The sequence below is a fragment of the Aethalodelphis obliquidens genome, unplaced genomic scaffold (assembly GCF_003676395.1).
Source record: "Aethalodelphis obliquidens isolate GAN/ISIS:26980383/991018 unplaced genomic scaffold, ASM367639v1 scaffold71, whole genome shotgun sequence".
In the NCBI taxonomy this organism is placed as follows: Eukaryota; Metazoa; Chordata; class Mammalia; order Artiodactyla; family Delphinidae; genus Aethalodelphis; species Aethalodelphis obliquidens.
In genome coordinates this window covers 800,676-824,288 of record NW_020838015.1, presented here as the reverse complement: position 1 = coordinate 824,288, position 23,613 = coordinate 800,676, and the positions used below count along the sequence as shown (strand labels likewise).

Genomic DNA, 23,613 nt, shown 5'->3' with positions numbered 1-23,613 from the left:
GGAAGAGAGGCGTAAGATTGGCTCTTGCAAGCCATTGTGAGCTGGCTCAGGTACACCACTGCCAACGACTCCCACCCAGAAAGGAGGATTCTCTCAAGGATGGAAATGAATAATGGAACCAGATTGTTGAGGGCCTTGAAATCCAGATTATGGAGTTAAGAATTTAATCTATAGTCAAAGGAAGATTATTAAAGTTTTAGAGCTGGGGCAGACAAAGGGACATATGTCATTATCTGCATTGTGTCTTGAAAACCTTAATCCAGCACCACTGTGTAAGAAGTGCAGTGGGGAGAAAATGGAGGCAAAGAGGCAGAAGTTACTGTGTTATAATAAGGGCCTGAGAGCATACTGGGGCTGTGGAAATAGAAAAGTAGGGATGGATGCAAGAGAGATCTAGGAATTAGAATCCACCTATTGGGGCAATTGGTTGGATGGTGAGGGAAGGGAGATGGAAAAGTTAATGATTTCAAGTTTATTCTATCACACTTGAGTCTAAAATTCCAAATAGCCAAATGTCACCATTGGGGATATAGAAAAATGTTCGTTTTCTGACATTTAGAGCTTGTAAACATCATATATGAACTTGCAATATTTCTTTGAAATTGCTACTGTGGTTCCCTAGTGAAATCTAAGCACTGAAGAGGGAATCAATGTTATGTAAAGGAAATGGGAAGGACGTTTGAAGATCAAATGGGATCTCCGGCTGAGTCGCTAACTGATGGTGAATTGGCCAAGTGACTTGACTCCTCTAAGACCCTCAGAGTCCTCATCTGTCCAACTAAAGGTTTTAAAAATTTGGGCTATTACACTGCTTGGGAAACTTTAACATGCTAACCAAACATGAGGTACAGTGTCTAAGAGCCTTGACATAGCTATTGCCAAGGATCTAATGCAAATTTGAGCTCTGTGCAAATAAGACATATGGCTGTTACTGCAGTGAGAAGCTCTGTTTATTTCAGAGTGTTGCTAATTACATAAATACTTTTTATAGCTGGTTGTCTGGAGTCTTTAAGATCCTAAGAAACCACAGCATTTGCATGCAGTACACACATTAGTCACAAGCTCTGTGGGATTGTTGCCGGTAGTCTATCTTCCACTGGATATGAATAAAGAAGCATGTATCTCTGTCTGAGAACAGTAGCCATCCTGTGACCACGAGGAGAAGCAGCCTTAGAATGGAACTGGGGTTTGGCAGAGTGAAAGAAGAAAGGAATGTTGGTCATTTATTACATCATTGAGTTGTAAAATCAACGAACCTCATGACTCTCCCTACCACTGGACACCTTGTTATGTAAAATACTAAATGTTCTTTTCGTTTAAGTCACTCTGAATTGGGATTTTTGTTACTTGCAACCAAATGCATGCTAACTAATAAAAATTTGGCTTAGGTTTCTGAAGGTTTATTTCTCCTGTAACAACAGGGAAAGAATGATGTATTTCAAAAGTGTGGGTTCTACTTCAGAACCTATCATTTATTGGTTGAATGACCTTGGGCAAGTCAGTTTCCTTATCTGCAAATGAAAACAATATTCTTTTTCTCTTCTTTCTTTTTTTTTGGTTAAATGAATACATATGATACGCTTTGTTGTTCTTTAATTTTTAAATTAACATACAGTAAATACCTTTTTTGTGTTTATGGTGCTATGGGTTATAACACATGTATAGGTTCGTGTAACCACCACCACAATCAGGATACAAAACAGTTCCATCCGGGCTTCCCTGGCGGCGCAGTGGTTGAGAGCCCGCCTGCCGATGCAGGGGACACGGGTTCGTGCCCCGGTCCGGGAAGATCCCACATGCCACGGAGCAGCTGGGCCCATGAGCCATGGCTGCTGAGCCTGCGCGTCCGGAGCCTGTGCTCCGCAACGGGAGAGGCCACAGCAGTGAGAGGCCCGCGTACCGCAAAAAAAAAAAAAAAAAAAAAACAGTTCCATGTCCCCCCAGAACTCTCCCTTAAATCCTTTTGTAGTCACACCCTCCTCTCACCCCTAATTCCTGGCATATTGGTCTTTCTCCTTATACTTTTGCCATTTCAAGAATGTAACATGAATGGGATCGTACATTATGTAATCTTTTGAGACTGGTTTCTTTCATTCAGCGTAATGCCTTTGAGAGTCATCTGTATCGCTGTGTTTATCATTAGTTTGTTCCTTTTTATTGCTGACTAGTATTTCATTGTGTGGATATATCAGTTTGTTTATCCATTCCCCATTAAGGGACATTTGGGTTGTTTCCTGGTTTTGGAACTTATACACAGAGTTGCTACAAGCATTTAAGTATGGGTTTTTGTGTGAACATAAATTTTATTTCTAGGGTAAATATTTAGGAGTAGAATGGCTGGATTATATGGTAAGTACATGTTTAACTTTTAAAAAAACTGCCAAAATATCTTCCAGAGTTGCTGTGCCATTTTGCAGTTCCCCCAGGAATGCATGAGAGCTCCAGTTACTCTGCAGCCTTGTCAGCACTTGGTATTGTCTGTATTTTTCATAGTTGCCACCCAGATGGGTATGTAGTGGTTTCTAATTGTGGTTTTAATTTGCATTTTCCTAAATGCTAATGATGCTGAGCATCTTTCCATGTGCCATACATATATCTTCTTTGGTGAAATATCTGTTAATACTTAGGCCTACTTTATTTATTTATTTTAAAAATTTTATTAAAGTAGTTGATTTACAATGTGTTAATTGCTGCTTGGCAAAGTGATTCAATTGTACATATGCATATTCTTTTTCATATTCTTTTCCATTATGGCTTATCAAAGGATACTGAATATAGTCCCCTGTGCTATATAATAGGACCTTGTTGTTTATCCATTCTATATATAATCTGCTAATCCCAAACCCCCAGTCCATTCCTCCCCCACCCCACCTCCCCCTTGGCAACCAAAAGTCTGTTCTCTGTATCTGTGAGTCTGTTTCTGTTTTGTAAATATGTCCGTTTGTAACATTTTTTTTAGATTCTGCATATAAGCGATATCATACGATATTTCTCTTTCTCTGTCTGACTTACTTCACTCAGTATGACAATCTCTAGGTCCATCCATGTTGCTGCAAATGGCATTATTTCATTCTCTTTAATGGCTGAGAAATATTCCAGTGTATATATGTACCACATCTTCTTTATCCATTCATCTGTTAATGGACATTTAAGATGTTTCCATGTCTTGGCTATTGTGAATAGTGCTGCTATGAACATTGGGGTGCATGTATCTTTTTGAATTAGAGTTTTGTCTGCGTATATGCCCAGGAGTGGGATTGCTGGATCGTATGGCAACTCTATTTTTAGTTTTTTGAGGAACCTCCAAACTGTTTTCCATAGTAGCTGCACCAATTCACATTCTCACCAACACTGTAAGAGGGTTCCCTTTTCTCCATACCCTCTCCAGCATTTATTATTTGTAGACTTTTTAATGATGGCCATTCTGACTGGTGTGAGGTAGTTTTGATTTGTATTTCTCTAATAATTAGCGAAATGAGCATCTTTTCATGTGCCTATTTGACCTACTTTATTTTTTAAGTGGGTTGTTTGTTTTCTTATTTTTTTAGTTTTGAGAGTTCTTTATATGTTCTGGATATAAGACCTTTATTGGATATGTGATTTGCAAATATTTTCTCCCAGACTATAACTTGTCTCTTCATTCTCTTGCAAGGTAGAAGTTTTAAATTTGGATCAAGTTCTTTTTGTAGGTTACACCGTTGATGTTATATCTATGAACTCTTTGCTAACCCAAGGTCACAAAGAGTCTCTCCTATGTCTTCTGAAAATTTTATAGCCTTACAAGTTACATTTAGATCTATGATCCATTTTGAGTTAAGTTCTGTCTAAGGTATGAGGTTTAGGTTTAGGTTTTGAGGGGGCAGTTGGGGCATAAGAATGTCCAATTTCCTTTTTCTTAAGAGCTCTCTATGTCCTAGATCATACCTAATTTGCTGAAAAATCAAAAAAATCCTTTTGTATTAATGCCCCTGGAGTGCTTCATAAGCTATAAACCTGCATCCTGTTGTAAGAATGTATTCTTATGTGGCTTGGATCTGCATGGGAATTGGCAAAAGAAAATAAATTAGAATTATGATAGTGAAGTAAATCACCCATCAGCTGGCTACTATTATATTCCTTTCCACTTGTAAATATGTCAACTACAGAGCTCCTGATAATCTGAAAATTACTTTTTATTTAACAGATGGTGATGGGACTTTGTCAAAATATTGATTCGGGGGTGTTTTCTTGCTATGTAACTGCTAAGTATTTGTTCAAACATTCAGGCCCTAGGGGAAATTGTGAAATCAGTGAAGACTACCTCTGATCCCCTCTCCACCCCCTTTCCCACCCTACCCTTTCAACTGAGGCATATGAAGAAGGTAGACGGGGTCCTACGTGAAGACCAAAATCTGAACTAGAGCGTGAAATGCTGATCATCACATTCAAGGGTAATCTCTCTTCTCTGTTGTCATATAAACCACGTTTCCATCGAAGTCATTCTTCTGTTAATCATTTACTCTGGCAGCTGTTGATTTTAAACAGAGCCTAGAATTTTTCAGAGCTTAGATAGGGACAGAGATCTCAAGTTTTCAAACCTGAGGCTTTTTATTTTGTGTTCTGGTAAATGTCAGCGTTAGAAAACAAGATTGGGAAATTCACACACAATTTAGGAGGTAGAAAAAGGGTAAATAAATATGATCCAACCTTTATGTCAGAGGCAGATGAGTTGCAAAAGGCGAGGTTATCTTTCTTGAGTACACTTTCGTTTGCTCAAGCTCTCACCCAGAATCCTACAGCCATCTCTTCCCCCATAGGCTGATTCCAATCCCTCCCTTTGGAAGCACAGAGGTCAAGCTGTGCATAAAGGAGATTTATTAGCAGATCAGAGGCTATCAGGCATTAAGCAAACAGGGAAATCACAGAGGTTCAAAGTTCACCGCTGTCTCAACAATCATCCCTGATGCTCCCTAGGACTGCCGGATACTTCTAGAGTCTGAGTGACGTGAGGGCCCTGTGAGGCTGTGGACATTGTTTACGGCTGCCCAGGGCCTGGTTTAGAAGCACTGTCCCAATAATAATTTCCATAGCAATATTTTCCCCTTGAGCTTAGGACACATATACTGTATGTTCTCAAAAATCACAGTTTAGTGAACGCCTTTCCTGCTCATTTCTAGTTCTTTGTGGTGGATGCCTCTCTTTAGATATGACTTGGAAAGTCCTCGTGACCTGCTTATGACTGTTGTATTTGACCACATCTGCTAAGCAAGGGCTCTGCCCTCACCTTAAGCAAATAGGAAAACACACCCTTCTTCTCTTAAGGCTGCTCCACTGGTAACAATTCTATGGCTTATAAAGATGGGACCTACTCAGGGTCCAGAAGATGAACTATGGGAATCTTGTCTCCAGAACAAGAGAGAAACAAGCCCTTTTCCTGGAACTTTTCTGAGTATTTGGAGTCCGGGTCGTGCGGACTGGGCACTCACCATTACCAATTTCACCCTCCGGCATTCTTTAACCGGAGTTCGGCATCCTTTCTTCCAGAGAACCGGGGAGTTCATGGATTCCCAGGTCATCCTCAATTGTTACACAGTGTGTTACTGTTAAGGAATAAGCAAATCACCTGGCAAGCAATAGAAGAATGAATCCAGCGATGTGGGAGTCACTCCATTACTGTTGATTGTGAGCAAATTCCTCAGCCTCTCTAAGCCTCAGTTGCCTCCTCTTTTAAATGGTGGTACTAGCAGCCCCTGTCTCATGGCTTTGTTGTTTAGATGAAGTGTGGTAATGGATATAGAGTGCTGTAGCACAGTACCTGGCTCGGTGTTCAATAAATGTTAGCTTTTATTAGTTACTAGCATCAGTACGCGTGGTGAGAGCCCCCGTGCCTGTCCCAGGTGTTGGCTTATTATAATCACTTTCCTGGAAATAGAAATGTTGAGGTGCCCTGAAATAAGAAAGAAACAAAAACAGTGTTTCTCAGTGAGGACCTATGATGTGTTTTCTTCTCTCTTTTCCTTTTCCCCCTAAATGATGGAAAAACCAGGAACTTATTCACCCTCAGTACTTCAACTGCCTAAGTTTTCAAGTTTCTAATCTTTTTTTTTTTTTTCTTTTTTTGCGGTACGCGGGCCTCTCACTACTGTGGCCTCTCCCGTTGTGGAGCACAGGCTCCGGACGCACAGGCTCAGTGGCCATGGCTCACCGGCCCAGTCGCTCCGCGGCATGTGGGATCTTCCCGGACCGGGGCACGAACCCGTGTCCCCTGCATCGGCAGGCGGACCCTCAACCACTGCGCCACCAGGGAAGCTCTCAAGTTTATAATCTTTTATTGTCTGATTGTATTTTCCTTCTGCAACCCTGCCATGCTAACCAACCTATCTCATTTGAGATGGAAACGAGATAAAGAAATTAATGATTACTAAGTGCTTTGAAAATACAAAGGACTCTATAAATGCCAAAAGTCATTATTGCCTTTCAGTATAACAAAACAGTATAATAAAAATTGATCATAAAATCTCTCTGCTACTATGGTCCCTACTCTTTTTTCAAGTTAAAATTTACAACTATAGCCTGTTTGTTCAAAGCCACGAGGGACATGAAAACAATCCAATCATTTTCTAAAGTAGGTGTCCCTAATCAATTGAACATAAAATGACTCCGGAGACATGAGCAAATCCATTGTGCAAAGTCCATATGAGAATAACACATCATGATCATCATCTAATGATCATGATGATATTAGTAATGACATTACTGACTCTTCCCTCACCTGCAAGCTCTTTGTCTGCAGTGAATGTGCTGTTCACATCTCTTCTGCATGTATTTACTACTTTATATCACTACCCAGTGTTTGTTCCTATGCGCCCTGCGTCTACTGAATCCCGCGTGCCTAGAACCCGTGCTCCACAACAAGAGAAGCCACCACAATGAGAAGCCCGCGCACCGCAACGAAGAGTAGCCCCCGCTCGCTGCAACTGGAGAAAACCTGCACGCAGCAATGAAGACTGAACGCAGCCAAAAAAAAAAAAAGCTGTTTGCTAGTTTTCCTATTATGATTCCATATAGGACAGCATTTTTTAAAAACAAATGTATTGAAGTATAGTCGATTTATAATGTTGTGTTAGTTTCAGGTGTACAGCAAAGTGATTCATATATAGAGATTCTTTTTCAGATTCTTTTCCATTATAGGTTATTACAAGATATTGAATATAGTTCCCTATGCTCTACAGTAGGTCCTTGTTGGTTACCTATTTTATATATAGTAGTTTAATCTAGCCAGGTGTAACTGCCATACCTGGAAGCCCACCTATTTCTTTGTGTTTGGGGAAGCCTGGGGACTTCAGTAGGATTCTACAAATGAGTAATACATATGGAGTGATTCAAAGAATTGGGTTTCCATTAGAGGGTCTGAACATATTCATGACCCAGGATACAGGGTTGTTTTGAAACCAAATTCATATAAAATTGTTTAACAATTTTGAAATTGACTGCAATTTTAAAAACATTCTGTGATTTTTTGTTTTTAGCCCGACACTGCCCTTTGATTTGACAAAGTAATGTTGGCACCTGACACTATTCCTTAACTTTATTAAGGGAGGATAATTAAAAGTTATTTGCGTTCAGTTATTTGCTTATCTGCTTCTTTGATTGTGCTTTCTCTTTTCATCAATACCAATTTTAGTTTCATTTAATCAAACTGGTGAAATAATTAGATAGATAAGACATTTAAAGTAAAACTGATGCATCAGCCTTGATAAGACCCTAAGGCCTCTTGGAATATTAACTTCCTTTATCACTGTTCTTCCCATGGTTCACCTTGATTTTTATATGCATTTTAACTTAGTGGGCGTGGGTACTGAGGGAGCTGTTGAAATCAACATGAAATGTCAAAAGGCAAGTAAGGTCAAAATACTTCAATATCTAATATTATTCGAGGAATTCCATAAATATTATAATTTGCTGACATATGTAGAAATTTCATGTACAATGAGAAACTGGGTCAAAAATGATCATTTAGGGCTTCCCTGGTGGCGCAGTGGTTGGGAGTCCGCCTGCCGATGCAGGGGATACGGGTTCGTGCCCCGGTCCGGGAAGATCCCACATGCCGCGGAGCGGCTGGGCCCGTGAGCCATGGCCGCTGAGCCTGCGCGTCCAGAGCCTGTGCTCCGCAACGGGAGAGGCCACAACAGTGAGAGGCCCGCATACCGCAAAAATAAATAAATAAATAAATAAATAATAAATAAAATGATCATTTAAAATTACTCAGAGAAAAGGAAAGATGTTGGATTCTTCATTTATTAAACTTCTAATGTAAGCATAATACCTTTCTTACTAGATTCTTGAGAGATCTGAGATCACAGAGTGTTAGACATAGATGAACCGTAAATATGTTAGTCCAACTCTCTCCTCCAGAGGACCAGAGAGGTACACTGATTTTCTCAAAATCTGGTAAGGGAGGGAGTAAAGAGAGAGAAAGCAAGTGAGGGTGTGAGAGATAGAAAATAGCTTCTGGACTCTTAGTGAAAGCTCTTTCCATGACTGATTGACAGGCAAGGAGGGATTTTCACTACTCAGCATCCCAAACTCTCTCCAGTTCTCATTGTGTGAGTATTAGTGTAGAGCCTTAGTGTAAAAACCTTCCCTCCCTCTCTCCATCCCCTGAAAAAGCCAGGTCATGGGCACATGATCCAGCAGATGCTCTCACCTGGGGCTTTGAATCTTGAAGGACTAAAGAAAAAGAGCCTGGGAGGTGAGATGTATAGTGCTGTAATCTACCAGCATTTCTGGCTGTGTCCAGTGACTAGTACACTCTTGCCATGGTGACTAGGCCCAACGGTGGCTGCCTTGCCTCCCTACTTTCCCTACCTTATCCAAGCATTCCTCTCCAGACTGTCAATTCTATGAGTTTCCTGATGATTTCCCACTGTCTTTTTCTTTTACCCCAAGAACTCTGACTGATTCAGAAATTGGTACCACAAAGTGAGCTGCAGGCAACTGACCCTCAGGAAAAGTGATAAAATTGGGAATGGTTGAATGACATTAAAACTCCCCCTTAGAAATACAGTGGCAAAACAGATGCTTAAACCATTGCTTATGGTCACCTCGAATGCTGATTGAGAATATGATTTAAGGAGAACAGTATGAAGGCCATTAAGAGTTCAGTGATGCCAATGAGATGGCTGCTTCTTATAGTGAATAGCTTAATGGTGAAAAAAGTCACCTGCCTCCGCTGATCTGAGATGGTCAAAGATAAACTCAGACTTTGGTCTGATCCTGTGTGCTGATGAATTACAGTATCAGTGGTATTCACAACCCTGACAGGTTTTTTAGCTGCATATTGTGGCATTATTGGGTTAGACCGAATGCTGGAAAATTGACTTGGAAATATGCGAGAGGATTTAGAGGACCCTAAGAATGCTAAACCCTTGAATCTCATTGAATCTCCCTTGCAGGCTAAGAAATCTTTCCTAGCTTGTCTAATGAAACGGTCCTTTTCTTGATTGAAGATGCTTTTTCACTTGAGGGAGTTGCCTTGCCAGATGAAGCCAGTTCTCTTCATCCTTCCCCACCAATCCCCAAGATTGTCAGATTTCAGCATGACCCTGGGAGGGGGCTGGCAATGACAAAGTCAAAAGCCAGAGAAGGCCAAAGAACTCCTAGATTTCTAGTTTATATTGGAAAAACTCTGGGAAATCTGTGTGTGAACAGAGTATAAGGATGCTTGATTGAGGATGAGAAATGTAATTTTGGATTGGTCTGGATCCAGTAATGCAAGATTCACTGTAGATTGAGCAGCTATACTGAATCCAAGGGGTGAAGAAGGGAAATGCTCCCAGGAGGCAAAACTTCAAGCCTTACACCTCCCTGGCATTTGACCTGGAGGGAGAGAAGCCCTGAGGCATGGGTCTATACCAATTCATGAGCAGTAGTTAATGGTACGGCCAGATGATTAGGGGCATGGAAGGAACAAGATTCAAGACTGGAGACAAGGAGGTTTCGAGAAAAATGTGAGTGGGCTTCTCAGAGGAAATATTGATGTTCTTTGTGAATGCACACCAAAAAGCACAGTGTGCAGAAGCTTCTTATGTCTGTCTCATTTATTAATCTATCCATTAAAAAATGCTACACTGCCTTTTACAGACATAAATATAAACACTTCCTATATAAATAGCAGCTGCTAAAACAAAAAAACAAACCAAAAAAAAACACCCAACATTGTATTGAGAGAAATACATGCTCAATGAAGTTTAGGTATTAACAGCCCAAGGGGTTCTATCAGGAAGACATTGATTAGGGCCTTCTCTTGGATGGGCTGATTATATTATTTGGCGGCCCAACAGTTGAACCCCCGACTAGATTTGAGAATCTTTGGCCTGCTTTCTTGTATAAGGATCTAGAGAGGGACTTCCTTGGTGGTCCAGTGGTAAAGAATCCTCCTTCCAATGCAGGGAACGCGGGTTCGATCCCTGGTCGAGGAACTAAGATCCCACATGCCGCAGGGCAACTAAGCCCGTGTGCCACAACTACTGAGCTCGCATGCCTCAACGAGAGAGCCCGCGTGCTGCAGCTAAGACCCGATGCAGCCAAAAATATAAAGAAAATAAATAAATAAACAAGTTAAGAGAAAACTTAAAAAAAATCTAGAGATAAAGGGACCTTCCTAAGATCAGGAAATGGGGAAGGAAGGAAATGAGAGAGAAAAGACAGAACTGGAAATAAAAACCAAATCTCTGTACTCTTGTCTGACGGGCTTGCTGTTGCAGATTATAAAGGATATTTAGGAGGTTACTTGTTAATGGAGATTTGTCTTTTTTTAGAGGAGACAGAAAACTGCCTTGTCTTTTTTTACAATTTATTTGTTTTTTTTGGCTGCGTTGGGTCTTGCTGCTGCGCATGGGCTTTCTCACGTTGCGGCGAACAGGGGCTTCTCTTTGTTGTGGTGTGCTTCTCGTTGCAGTGAAACTGCCTGGTTTTTTGTTGTTTGTTTGTTTTGTTTTTGTGGTATGCGGGCCTCTCACTGTTGTGGCATCTCCCGTTGTGGAGCACAGGCTCTGGACGCACAGGCCCACCGGCCATGGCTCACGGGCCCAGCCGCTCCGCGGCATGTGGGATCTTCCTGGACCAGGACACGAACCTGTGTCCCCTGAATCGGCAGGCGGACTCTCAACCACTGCACCACCAGGGAAGCCCAAACTGCCTTGTTTTTGAGCTCTTTCTGAATATCTAGAAATCCCCAAATGTGCGAGTCTTAAAAGAAGGTAGCAGCCCAGTTCCCATCAGGGAAGCCAAAGGAGGCAATATTCCCTGTCCCCACCCCTTGGCAAAGAGGATAAACTAGTAAGTGAACTAGCCTCAGCCAATTGGATGCTCCCACCCAGGACTTTGCCCCCAAGGATGTAACCGATGTGTCATGGACATTTATACACTAGTAAATGTAAAATAGATAGCTAGTAGAAGCAGCCACATAGCACAGGGAGATCAGCTCGGTGCTTTGTGACCACCTAGAGGGGTGGGATGTGGGGGGAGGGAGACGCAAGAGGGGATATATGTATATGTATAGCTGATTCAGTTCGTTATAAGGCAGAAACTAACACACCATTGTAAAGCAATTATACTCCAATAAAGATGTTAAAAAAAAAAAAGGCAGAGATCAAGGAAAGCTACCCAGCATGAGCAATCTGACTAGGACGCCACTGCTGGATGAAAGCCCTGCTTTCACTATGCTTCTAATCTCATGCCTTCATCTTCCGGTTGCATTCTTTTTTTTTCTTTTTAACATCTTTATTGGAGTATAATTGCTTTACAATGGTGTGTTAGTTTCTGCTTTATAACAAAGTGAATCAGTTATACATATACATATGTTCCCATATCTCTTCCCTCTTGCGTCTCCCTCCCTCCCACCCTCCCTATCCCACCCCTCTAGGTGGTCACAAAGCACCAAGCTGATCTCCCTGTGCTATGCGGCTGCTTCCCACTAGCTAGCTATTTTACATTTGGGAGTGTATATATGTCCATGCCACTCTCTCACTTTGTCCCAGCTTATCCTTCCCCCTCCCCATGTCCTCAATCTCTAGTAGGTCTGCCTTTTTTAATGAGCCTCATTCCCCAATCTTCCCACTGATTCTCTGCACCAGCTGATAGCCTCTAGTGTGAGATATCTACCCAGGAAAGTTGCTGTGCATGGGCTTCATCAATGAGCTCCCATGTCTTCTAGCTTCTGGTTGGATTTGGCCGTTGGAATCCCAGCTGGAGAACGGAGGGAGTAGAGTGAAGTCAGAAGATTTATTCTTCTGGTTTCCCATGAGGTTGCCTTGGGCTGGCTGTTCTTTGATAGAAATTCACTGTTCCTGTCAAGATGGCCTACTTTACACAGCTCTCCTTCCAAGTTGTAATGAACCCTTCATCTCTTTGGACCAAGGGAGAGCAACAGTTCCCCTGCTGTTAGCCCTGGGTCGTTGCACGATGCCTTGTGGTTGTGACCCAGCCCCCTTCCAACCCTTTGAAATTTGTTCCTTTGTAAACAAACCCTTTTCAAATTATCCTAATAAGAAGATGTCATCTGTTTGTCAGAAATCTGACTGATATGCCTTCAAGTACATTTATTTTCTGGTTAGCTTTGTGCCAAAGAAATCCAACCGTCTTAGCATTCTGAGAGGAGGAGAAAGAAGAAACAAAAGCCCAAAGTTGGGGTCAAAGGTGAAATTTTCAGTCACTGGCAATAAATGAGGCTGAACGTAGCCAAGGAACCCTGTTAGGAAAAAGTTACCTGTGGAAAGGCACAGATAAAAATAGTTCAAAATACACGTAGAGTCTTCAAGCCCAATTCCAATCACAAAGGGCAATGACAAACAGCTCATGTAAAAGGGAACTTTTGTTCACAGACATACGATTGCTCAACAGTCAGGCCATTCATTTTTTAAGTGTCTGGACAGTCATTAAGTCCTCCCTTCCTCCCAGTCCCTATAGTGTTTCGCACAAAGGAAAATGTACATTGGTTCTTCCCCATGTCTCCTGCGCAGTTTTCACAGCTGCACCATGTTTGGAATGATGCAGCATGAAAAAGCTATTAATCTAGCGCCACCTAGATGCACCAAGTCAAACTGCAGGGCTGCCTCCAGCTTAATTATAGGAGTACGTAGTGAAATTTTAAAAACACAGACCAAGGGACTTCCCTGGTGGTCCAGTGGTTAATACTCCACGCTCCCAATGCAGGGGGCCCGGGTCCGATCCCTGGTTGGGGAACTAGATCCCACATGCTGCAACTAAAAGATCCCGTAGGCAGCAACTAAGACCCGGCACAGCCTAATTAATTAATTAATTAAAAATAAAAAAACAGACCATGAAGCAAATAACGGGAATTTTAAATTATGAGGGAAAGTAAATCATCTGGAAAAAGATTGCTGAAAGCCAGGCACTACAGGTTCTGTACACACCATCTCATTTAAACCGCACAATCCTGCAAGTTAGGGGTTATTATCCTGATTTAACAGATGGAGAATCAGAGGCAAAGAATAAACAACTTGCCTAGATGACTCAGGTAACAAGTGGTGAAGCCAGAATTCAAAACCATGTTATCCCAAGCCTATTTTCTAAATGGAGGTGTGTGACACACGCCCCCAGGAGATGCTCAAGACAGTCCATCTTGTTAGTTACGTTTATTCTTTATCTCATCATTTTAAATCTTTTTGTGTATATTTTACAATATGCATAATACATTGGTACAGTAGTACATGCATACAAACATGTACATACACACATATTGCTTCTGCTGGGCAGCTTTTCTCCATCTCTGCCTTTATTTTTTTCTGAAACTCATTCCTCCAGCTTCTCGCTGATTCTGTCACCAGCTGAGAGCTTCAAGTGCTAGATATCTACCCAGGAAAGTTGATGTGCATCTGCTTCATCAGGGAGCTCTTATGTCTTCTGGCTTCTGGTTGGTTATGAATGAGGATATGTGATCTACAAGTTTGAAGACTACATGCTCTTTCAAAAGGCAGTATAGGGCTTCCCTGGTGGAGCAGTGGTTGAGGGTCCGCCTGCCGATGCAGGGGACACGGGTTCGTGCCCCGGTCCGGGAAGATCCCGCATGCCGCAGAGCGGCTGCGCCTGTGAGCCATGGCCGCTGAGCCTGCACGTCCCGAGCCTGTGCTCCGCAACGGGAGTGGCCACAACAGTGGGAGGCCCACGTACCACAAAAAAAAAAAAAAAAAAAAGGCAATATAGTGTAGTGATTTGGAGCATAGATTCTGGAACTAGACTGCACGTATTCCAACCTCAGCCCTAACACGTTTTAGCAAACTTTGGGTAACAACTTCTCTGTACCTCAGTTTTCTCTTCTGTAATAGGAAAATTTAAATAATTAAGACATAGAATGCTTGACCAATGTCAGCACAAACAAGAGTATAATAATCTAAGCCATTACCATCACATTACATGAGCCTTAAAAGTTGTCATCTAGCAGGCTTCCCTGGTGGCACAGTGGTTGAGAGTCCGCCTGCCGATGCAGGGGACAGGGGTTCGTGCCCTGGTCCGGGAAGATCCCACATGCCTCGGAGTGGCTGGGCCCGTGAGCCATGGCTGCTGGGACTGCACGTCCAGAGCCTGTGCTCCACAACGGGAGAGGCCACAGCAGTAAGAGGCCCGCGTACCGCAAAAAAAAAAAAGTAGTCATCTAGGAAATTACCTAGTCATACAAATACTGCCAAATACCCCTCACAACTCTCCTTTTGGAATTGTCTCCTGAGTTAGTTTGTGAGTCACCGGAGATCATCAAATCTGTGTCTTTATAGTCAACTCTTTGTCACCCCAAAGCATATTTTTTTCTTGAAATTCTTTTATATTTTTCATCAATTTAAGTTCCAAATTATTCTTCAGAACAAATCTATTTTCTAAATCTAATACAAGTACAAAGATTTAGGATTTTCCTTCTATGGTTTTTTACAAGAACATACCTCAAGCTTTGGAGTCTCTTCCAAAAGAGTCAAAGCACGTTCCCAGCAATTTCAGCAATGCTAGACTAAGTGACCTCCCAAAGAAGGAGAAATTTCATTTGGATGTCAAAGTTTTGTCTCACAAAAATAATGCTCATATTCCTGCAAAAATAACCATTTTATTAGAACATAGTGTACTGTAGGGATTCCAGTCACCAGTGTCAAATAAAACTAAGTTTGATTCCTGGTTCGATATTTGCTAATAGAATCACTTACAGATCAATAACATCTAAAAAGTGATTTAATGATTCCTTGTTTGTAGGTTTGAGATGGGAGATGAGCTCAGTGAGGTAGAGAGCCAGATGGTGTAGGCTGTTGTTAGGACTTTGGCTTTTATTTTGAAAGAGAAGGGAAGCCATTGGAGAGTCTTGAAAAGGGGAAGGCATATCATGCCCTTAAAAGGATCATTCTGTTGTGAAAACTGTTAGAATGGAAGCAGGGACACCAATTAAGAAGTGATGGGGCCTCCCTGGTGGCGCAGTGGTTGAGAGTCCGCCTGCCGATGCAGGGGACGCGGGTTCGTGCCCCGGTCTGGGAGGATCCCACATGCCGCGGAGCGGCTGGGTCCGTGAGCCATGGCCGCTGAGCCTGCGCGTCCGGAGCCTGTGCTCCGCAGCGGGAGAGGCCACAGCAGTGAGAGGCCTGCGTACCGCAAAAAAAATAATATAATAAAATAAAAATAAACTTAAAAAAAAAAAGAAGTGATGGAAGGGCTTCCCTGGTGGCACAGTGGTTGAGAGTCCGCCTGCCGATGCAGGGGACACGGGTGATGCAGGGGACAGGGGTTCGTGCCCCGGTCCAGGAGGATCCCACATGCCGCGGAGCAACTGGGCCCGTGAGCCGTGGCCGCTGAGCCTGCGCGTCCGGAGCCTGTGCTCTGCAACGGGAGAGGCCACAACAGTGAGAGGCCCGCGTACCACAAAAAAAAAGAAGTGATGGAAGTACTCCAGGTGACAGGTGATGGTGTTTTGGAGCAGGGAGGTAATAATGGAGGTGATGAGACATGAGGAGTTTGCAGATATATTTTATAGCCAAAAGGGATAATGTAGGTAAAAGGCCTCAATCAGGTATCTGGTATACAGTAAAACCAATAAAGAGACACAATCATTACTACTTTATGCTTAAAACTTATACGGATAGCCAGTTTGTTCAGGAATATTACGAACTAGGATCTTCTAACATATACACTTCCTAACATATTTTATTTTTTCCTAAATAGGCAGATGGCATAGTCCCAAGTCTTAGGGTCTTGTAGCCAGACAGGATGGGTTCAAATCTTGACTCCACCACTTACTAACTGACCATAAGCAAGGTACTTAATCTCTCTGTACCTCAGTGTCTTCATCTGTAAAATGGAGAGACTCAATAAAATATACCGCAGAGAGTTTTGTGAGGATTCAATAAGTTATTGTATGTACTTAGAAATATGCCTGCCACATCATAAATACTCATTATACATTAGCTATTATGGTTGTCAGCTTCTATTAGTTTTTCTGTTTATTATTTTTCATTTCAAACCTTTTTGTTTTGATTGAAAAAGCAAATTGTGTTTATTATTAAAAAATTAAAGCCATATAGATATGTATGAATTAGAAATTGCAAGGCCCCTGAAATTCCACACCCCAGAGGTAACTACTACTGCATAGCACAGTAAAGGTTAGTCCATATTTTTACCTATGTGTATATCATACCTATCCATGTATTCATATCTATTAATTTACTTTTATATAGTAGAAAAATGCTCTGCATATTATTTTGCAACTTATTTTATCACTTAAAATTTGGTCTTAGAAATCTTCCAGTATAAGTACACGTAAAACTATTGTACTGATTTTCATGGTTGCGTGGTATTCTGTTGTATGTAAGGCTGATAATTTACTTCTTATTTGTTAGCTTACTGAAGTCGTTTAGGTGTCTTTAATTTTTTCTTAAACAATGCTGCAATAAACATCCTTGTACATATTTTTGGTGCAAATCTGTGTATTTCTGTAAACTCTGTAAAAAAAATTTCTGTAAAAAAATTCTGGAAGCGCTTATCTACAGAAGTGGTTATGATGAGTAAGAATTATATGCCTTTTAAATATATATACACATAATTTATACTGCCAAATTGCCTTTTGAAAAGGTCATACCTTTTCGAATTCCCACAGACTGTAAATAAATGAGCTTTTTTCTCCTGCTGACTAGATACTGGCGATCTTCTCGATCCTTGCCAACCTAATAGGCAAAATAAATTTTATTCTTTCATTTGCACTTTTAATAGTAAATTGCCTTTTCAAATGTTGAAAATTTGGATTTTCTTTTGTACAAGCTCCCTACTTTTGTCCATTGAGGGGGGTCTTTTTATTTATTTTTTTCCTTTTCTTATCTTTCGAATTTGAAAAAGGCAAGCCATAGGTGGAGAAAAATTATCCGCAATACATAAACTGACAGAGGATACTAGATGTTTAAGCAAAAGAAGTTTGAGCATTTGTCCACAAAAACCCCACGAATATCCATAGCGGCTTTGTTTTTTAGAACCCCAAACTGGAAATGACCCAAATGTCCATCAACAGGTAAATGGATAAATAAAGGTATATCCATAAAAATGAACAAATTACCGATACACACAACATGAAATAATCTCAAAAACATTATGCTGAGTGAGAGAAACCAGACACAAAAGAAACTGTACAAAAGACAATACTAATCTATGACCGATGAAAAATCAAAATGGTGGTATTTTTCTAGAAGGTAGAAGTGGGGGAGGGAAATACATATCTGGCTTAAGGCGGTGGTTAAATGGTATAAGGGTATATACCTCTGTCAAAGCCTATCAAAGTATACACTTAAAATGTGTGCATCTATTTTATGTAAATTATGCCCCACCCAAGTTGACTTAGAGATAAAAAAATTGTTTTGTTTCTAATTAAAACATTTTCATTGTGTATTAAAGTACAGAAAATAGTATAATAGTCATTCACGCACCACCACTCATTGAAAAGATGTTGACCTTTTGCCATATTTGTTTGAGATCTCTGTTCTTTTGAAAGAAGCAAACCATTACTGATACTTATGAAGTTTCACTGTTCATCCCTCACCCTTCCTTCCTGTTCCAGAGGAAATGACTCTCCCTAATATGACGTTCATCATTCCCATGAATGATCAAATTGTATATGTGTATGTCTTTATACAAACATTTTATTTATCATGTATTTAAAACTTTTAAGATAAAATAGCAACATAGAGTACATTTTTCATTTTTCTCAACATTAAGTTGTTGAGAATTCCTCATGTCCATACATGTAAAACTGGTTCATTTATTATAACTGCTATATGATATTCCTCTGTGTGAATAAACAGTCTATCCATTCCTCTACTGATGGACATTTAGGTTATTTCCACTTTTTTATTTGGGACAGGTTATCTTTTCAACTTTAGTTTTGGCAATTTTTTTTTTTTTTTTTTTGGGCCATACTGCATGGCTTGTGGGATCTTAGTTCCCTGACCAGGGATTGAACCTGGGCCACGGCAGTGAAAGCACCAAGTCCTAACCACTGGACTGCCAGGAAACTCCCTGGCAAATTATTTTCTAATGTGATTGTACTAATTTACACTCTCAGTAGCAAGTTTCCTGTATTCCTAAATACACTTATTAATGTTATTATTTTTGCCAATAATGTGAATATAAAATGTTATATCATTATTCTTTATTTTGCATTCTCCTCATTTCCAGTAAGTTTAAACATCTTTTTATATGTTTACTGACCATTTGAATTTTTATCTCTGTTAATGCAATACCCTTTGTTCATTTTTTATTTCTTATATTTTTGTCTTTTTCTTATTGATTTGTTGGTATTCTGTGCATGTCCTGAATACTAGATCCTTTATCCATTAAATTGTCCATAATCACATTTACCAGTCTTTTCCTTTACTGCTTCTATAAACTACTTATGCTTTTCCGTGAGTTAATCCCTTGCTACACAGAGTGTGATCCATGGACCAGTAGCATCAGTATCATCTGGGAACTTGTTTTAAAAATGCAGATTCAGGGCTTCCCTGGTGGCGCAGTGGTTGAGAGTCCGCCTGCCGATGCAGGGGACGCGGGTTCGTGCCCCAGTCTGGGAAGATCCCACGTGCCGCGGAGTGGCTGGGCCCGTGAGCCATGGCCGCTGAGCCTGAACATCCGGAGCCTGTGCTCCGCAACGGGAGAGGCCACAGCAGTGAGAGGCCCGCGTACCGCAAAAACAGACAAACAAACAAACAAAATGCAGATTCATAGGGCCCCGTCTAGATCACTAAATTAGAATCTGAATTTTAACAAGACCAGTAGATGATTTGTATGTGCATGAAAGATTTTTAATACTAGATTAAATGATTAAGAAAAATGCAAATTTTCCTCCTGGGGTAATAGCCCAGTAATCCCCACCTGGCTTCTGCTGCTTCTTAATAGATAAAACTTCCGCTTTGGACCTGTATGTCCTCAAATCATATATCCTGGAGCTGCACTACAAAATTTCAGAAATCAAAGAAGCTATTAGAATCTGATTTGTAAATTTGGATGTTTATGGAATTTCATAGAGAGGTTTTCAAAGTGGAGACATACCTGTTTATCTGATTCCAAAGAGAAATAAACAGCAATGGCAGCCGCTTTATGATACAATTCAAAATGCAAGCCTTGGAAATTTTGTTGAATGCTGTCAAGAAAGGAACTAGTTCAGCTAGGATGCATAACCCGTCAAATGTCTTCCTTGTTCATAGATGCGTCTATTTTTAGTTGACACAAAATGCTCCAGAAATAAGTAACAACAAGAATTAATAGGGGAAATTGCCAAGAGTTGTGTGTGTTGTCAGACTGTGATGATTTCTGTATATCAGAATGATTTCCTGAGGCACGTATGAGTGGTTGGCCATGTATGAAGGGGGCACCAAAGAGCACGTGACCGCAGTCATAAAATTTTATTTTCGATTTCCCTGCCTTCAACACGACGGAGGTAACCCCACAGGCTGAAACCCTCTGGCTACAGGGATGTGGCAGAGGTATTTCCTACTCACTGAATGTCAGGGGCGTTCTCACATTCCTCTACCACCCTGCAGTCTGGAGCACAGAACACTAGATCTGGCTAATGGGTTGTAAGAAGGAGAAACGTGTCCCCGCTGGTCTGAAACATTTAATTCCCTGCTTCAGCTCCCTCTTGGCCTGCTACAGCCACTGAAGAGGCCAGGAGTCACGTAGGGCGCAACTACAAGATAGTTGAATTAGTAGCCTGGGTCTCTGAATGACCAGGTGGAGCAGACCACCCCCCACCCCGGCCACTGACCCACATTGGACATAACCCATGAGTGAGAAAGAAACTTTTGTTGGTGTTAAGCCACTGAGACTTGGGTGTTTTTTGCATTGCAGCATAGCCTGGGTTACAGTAAGCATAGCCTGACTGATACAGTAAGCATAGCGGACTCTGCCTTATTAACATTGTTGCGTGTTACTCTATACCAGGCACCAAGCAGTAAGTTCTACCTGTTACCGAGCCAAGCTTGCTCTGCTCGCTGCACAACAGGCCAATAAATCGGAGACAAGGTATTGAGGCAAGGAATACGTTATTAAGAAAGCTAGCAGACCGAGAAGATGGCAGACTAAAGTCTCAAAATAACCATCTTACCGGGGTTTGGATGTCAGTTTCTTTTGTAGCACAGAGAGGGGGAGGAGTTGAGGAAGTAAAGTAAAAAGGCCATAAGTTTTGCAAATGTCCCCTGGAATCGCCAGCCTCGGGGAGGGGATGTGCTAATTTCTTCTTTCTTGCAGCCATCCACAGGTGGAGCAGGGTCTGGATGTTTCCCTGAACAAAGGCACTTTGGTTTAACATTCGGGCAGAAGGGCAGGGTTCCCCGAGGCAGGTCATTATGTATAGACAGTATCCTTTTAGTGAACAAAAGCAGTGGATAGCAAAGGTTAAAGTAAAAGAAACAGATCCAACATGGAGTCTGATTTGGCTCTTCCCTGTTACATACCTAGTACCTCACAACAACCTTCTGAGATAGACGATCGTATTATCCTATATTACATGACATGTATGATAGATAGCTATATCGTATGTATCAATAATATGTAGATTATTGTCTCTATGTATATGTGTGTGTATATATGTGTGTGTGTGTATATATATATATATATATAGCAGTAGTATATTGTGAAAGGACGCTTTCTTCCTTTCCTCTTGTTATGCTGGAAGTAGTGTCTCTTCTTTTTTTTTTTTTTTTTTTTGCGGTACGCAGGCCTCTCACTGTTGTGGCCTCTCCCGTTGCAGAGCACAGGCTCCGGACGCACAGGCTCAGCGGCCACGGCTCACGGGCCCAGCCGCTCTGCGGCATGTGGGATCTTCCCAGACCGGGGCATGAACCCGTGTCCCCTGCATCGGCAGGCAGACTCTCAACCACTGCGCCACCAGGGAAGCCCTAGGGTCTCTTCTTGCTAAAGCCAGTCCCTCCACATGGGATCTGGATGCCATCTCTTCCTCCCTTACGTTAGTGATTATTCCTTCACTCTCCTGAATCTGTGTTTTCTCCTCTTCTATTCAGTTTGCCCCTGAGCATTCCCAAGTCTCTCCAGCCTTTGTGAAGGGCTTCCATCTGCCTCCCTTCCTCCTTCAACTGTGCTCTCCCTCTCTCCTGTCCCACCTCTATCTCCTGTCTCTAAAGTGTTCACCCTCACTTCTTTCCCTCAGCATTCCCCACTCTGCAACTACTATCCATACAATACGGTTCTTCCTCCATCAATCTACCAAACAGCTATTTTCAACACCAGTGATGATCTCTGTGTTGCTAAATTCAGTGGACAGTTTTCACCTTACTTCATTTCTCAGCATCACTTGACAAGATTGCCCGCACTGTCCTGTTGAAACCTCATGCTATAGGCTTTTCCCCTCTGGTCACTGTCTCCTTTACAGCTTCATCATCTGTTCCTGGGTTATTAAATTTTAGTCTTCATCACAACTCATCCTAGCCTCTCTTTTCTTCTCATCCTATAGTCACCTTGCCGTCTTTCACCTAGCAGTCTTTACCAAAGCTGCTATCACTATGTACACCCAGGCATCCTCCAAATGGATCCCTCCACCTGGAGTTTCTGCTCACCAATTGCCCGCTCAGTTCTGTGCCTCCACTTTGATGTCTTAGTGTGGACAAGGCTGGACTGTCAGGTTCTCTCCCCTCTACTTACTTAACGTCAACCCTTCCTGCTTCTTCCTCTGCGTTCCCCGTCTCAGTAGACAGGGTCACCGTCCACCTATTTGCTTATTTGGGAACCTGGGACTAGGGTTGCATTAATCCCTCTGGGAGTGCTCAGCAGGAAAATGTGCTTAACTATATTTTGAAATAAAAAACCAAACTAAAGCATATCATAACTAAAGTAAGTCTTTTAAATTCTGATTTTCCCACAGTGACTATTATGATGCTTTTAAAAAGAATATCAAATCCTCTCCAAAATAATTTGGGGCCCCTTCTTTTGCTGTTGCTCCAGGAGCTCCTGCCCTGCATTGGAGTCAATAGTCAGACACCATTTCCTGTTGATTCTCCCTCCCAAAATATTTTCAAATCTGTCTGCTCCTCTCGGGCGCCAATGCACTGTATGTAAAGCCAGCGTGACGCTTGTCTGAATTTCTGCAATAGACTCTGAACCCTCCTCCCTGCTCCAAACTCTTTTCCACAAAGCAGTCACGCAGAATGATTGCAGGAATACACATAACTGTTCCCATCAATCCACTGCTTAAAAACCCTCAGTGGCTTCCCATTGTCCTCAGGATAAAATCTCAGATTTGTAACAGGCCCAAGATCCTGCCACTTTGCCATGAGCCAGTGTCACCTCTTTGAGCACCTGGAAAGAGCCAAGCTCCTTATGTGCCTTTGCAGGTGATTTACTCTTTGCTCAGAGCTCACATCTTCTAGCTTCTGTCTCCTCAGTTCTTAGATTTAATGTCCTTTCTTCAGATAAGCTTTTCTTAACCTCTCACATCAGGTCTGTGCTCCTTGTTAAAACACTTTCTTAGTAACCCTCACTTGCTTTGTAAGTAAACGATTATTTGTATATTATTGGATAGTTTAATCTCCCCTCCTAATTTGAATGCAAATTCCCTGAGGAAGTCAGTACACACTCCAGTACACACAGGAATTCAGGGATCCTTGAATCCAGCTTTGTCTGATTTTAGAGCCCATGCCCACAACCACCACCTGTACATATATCTACTCATCCTGGAAGATGGCATTTTGCCTCTTTGTTTTACGACGGCCAAGTATTGATGCACGGGAAGCTAAGTGTCAACTGAAAAAAAATAAAAAGATAAAGCACAACCTAAAACTTGAGAATTCTGTTTTATTTGGCGGACAAAACTGAGGACTTAAACCCAGAAGACAACCTCTCAGGTAGCTCTGAGGGTCGGCTCTGAAGAGATACGGGAGGAGGAGCCACGATATATAGGAGTTTTGCAATGAAAATCAAAAGATTAAGTAGACATCTCAAGTTACTGAATTTAGCTCTTTTCTGTGTATGGGAAGATGCAAGAATCTGGGCTCATTGAAATCATTCCTTTGATTTGCACTTTAGCTACCTAGGGCCAGCTATTTAGGGGCCTTTTCTTTCCCATCCTGAGTCCCCTCAGGGTGCACCTTTGGG

General features: G+C 41.7%; 1 protein-coding gene across 2 annotated transcripts in view; it reads left to right on the top strand.

Annotated features, from left to right (window-relative positions):
- Nucleotides 1-23,613, top strand: part of RPGR (retinitis pigmentosa GTPase regulator) — a 267,450-nt gene that overhangs the window by 180,755 nt on the left and 63,082 nt on the right. The window lies entirely within an intron of this gene.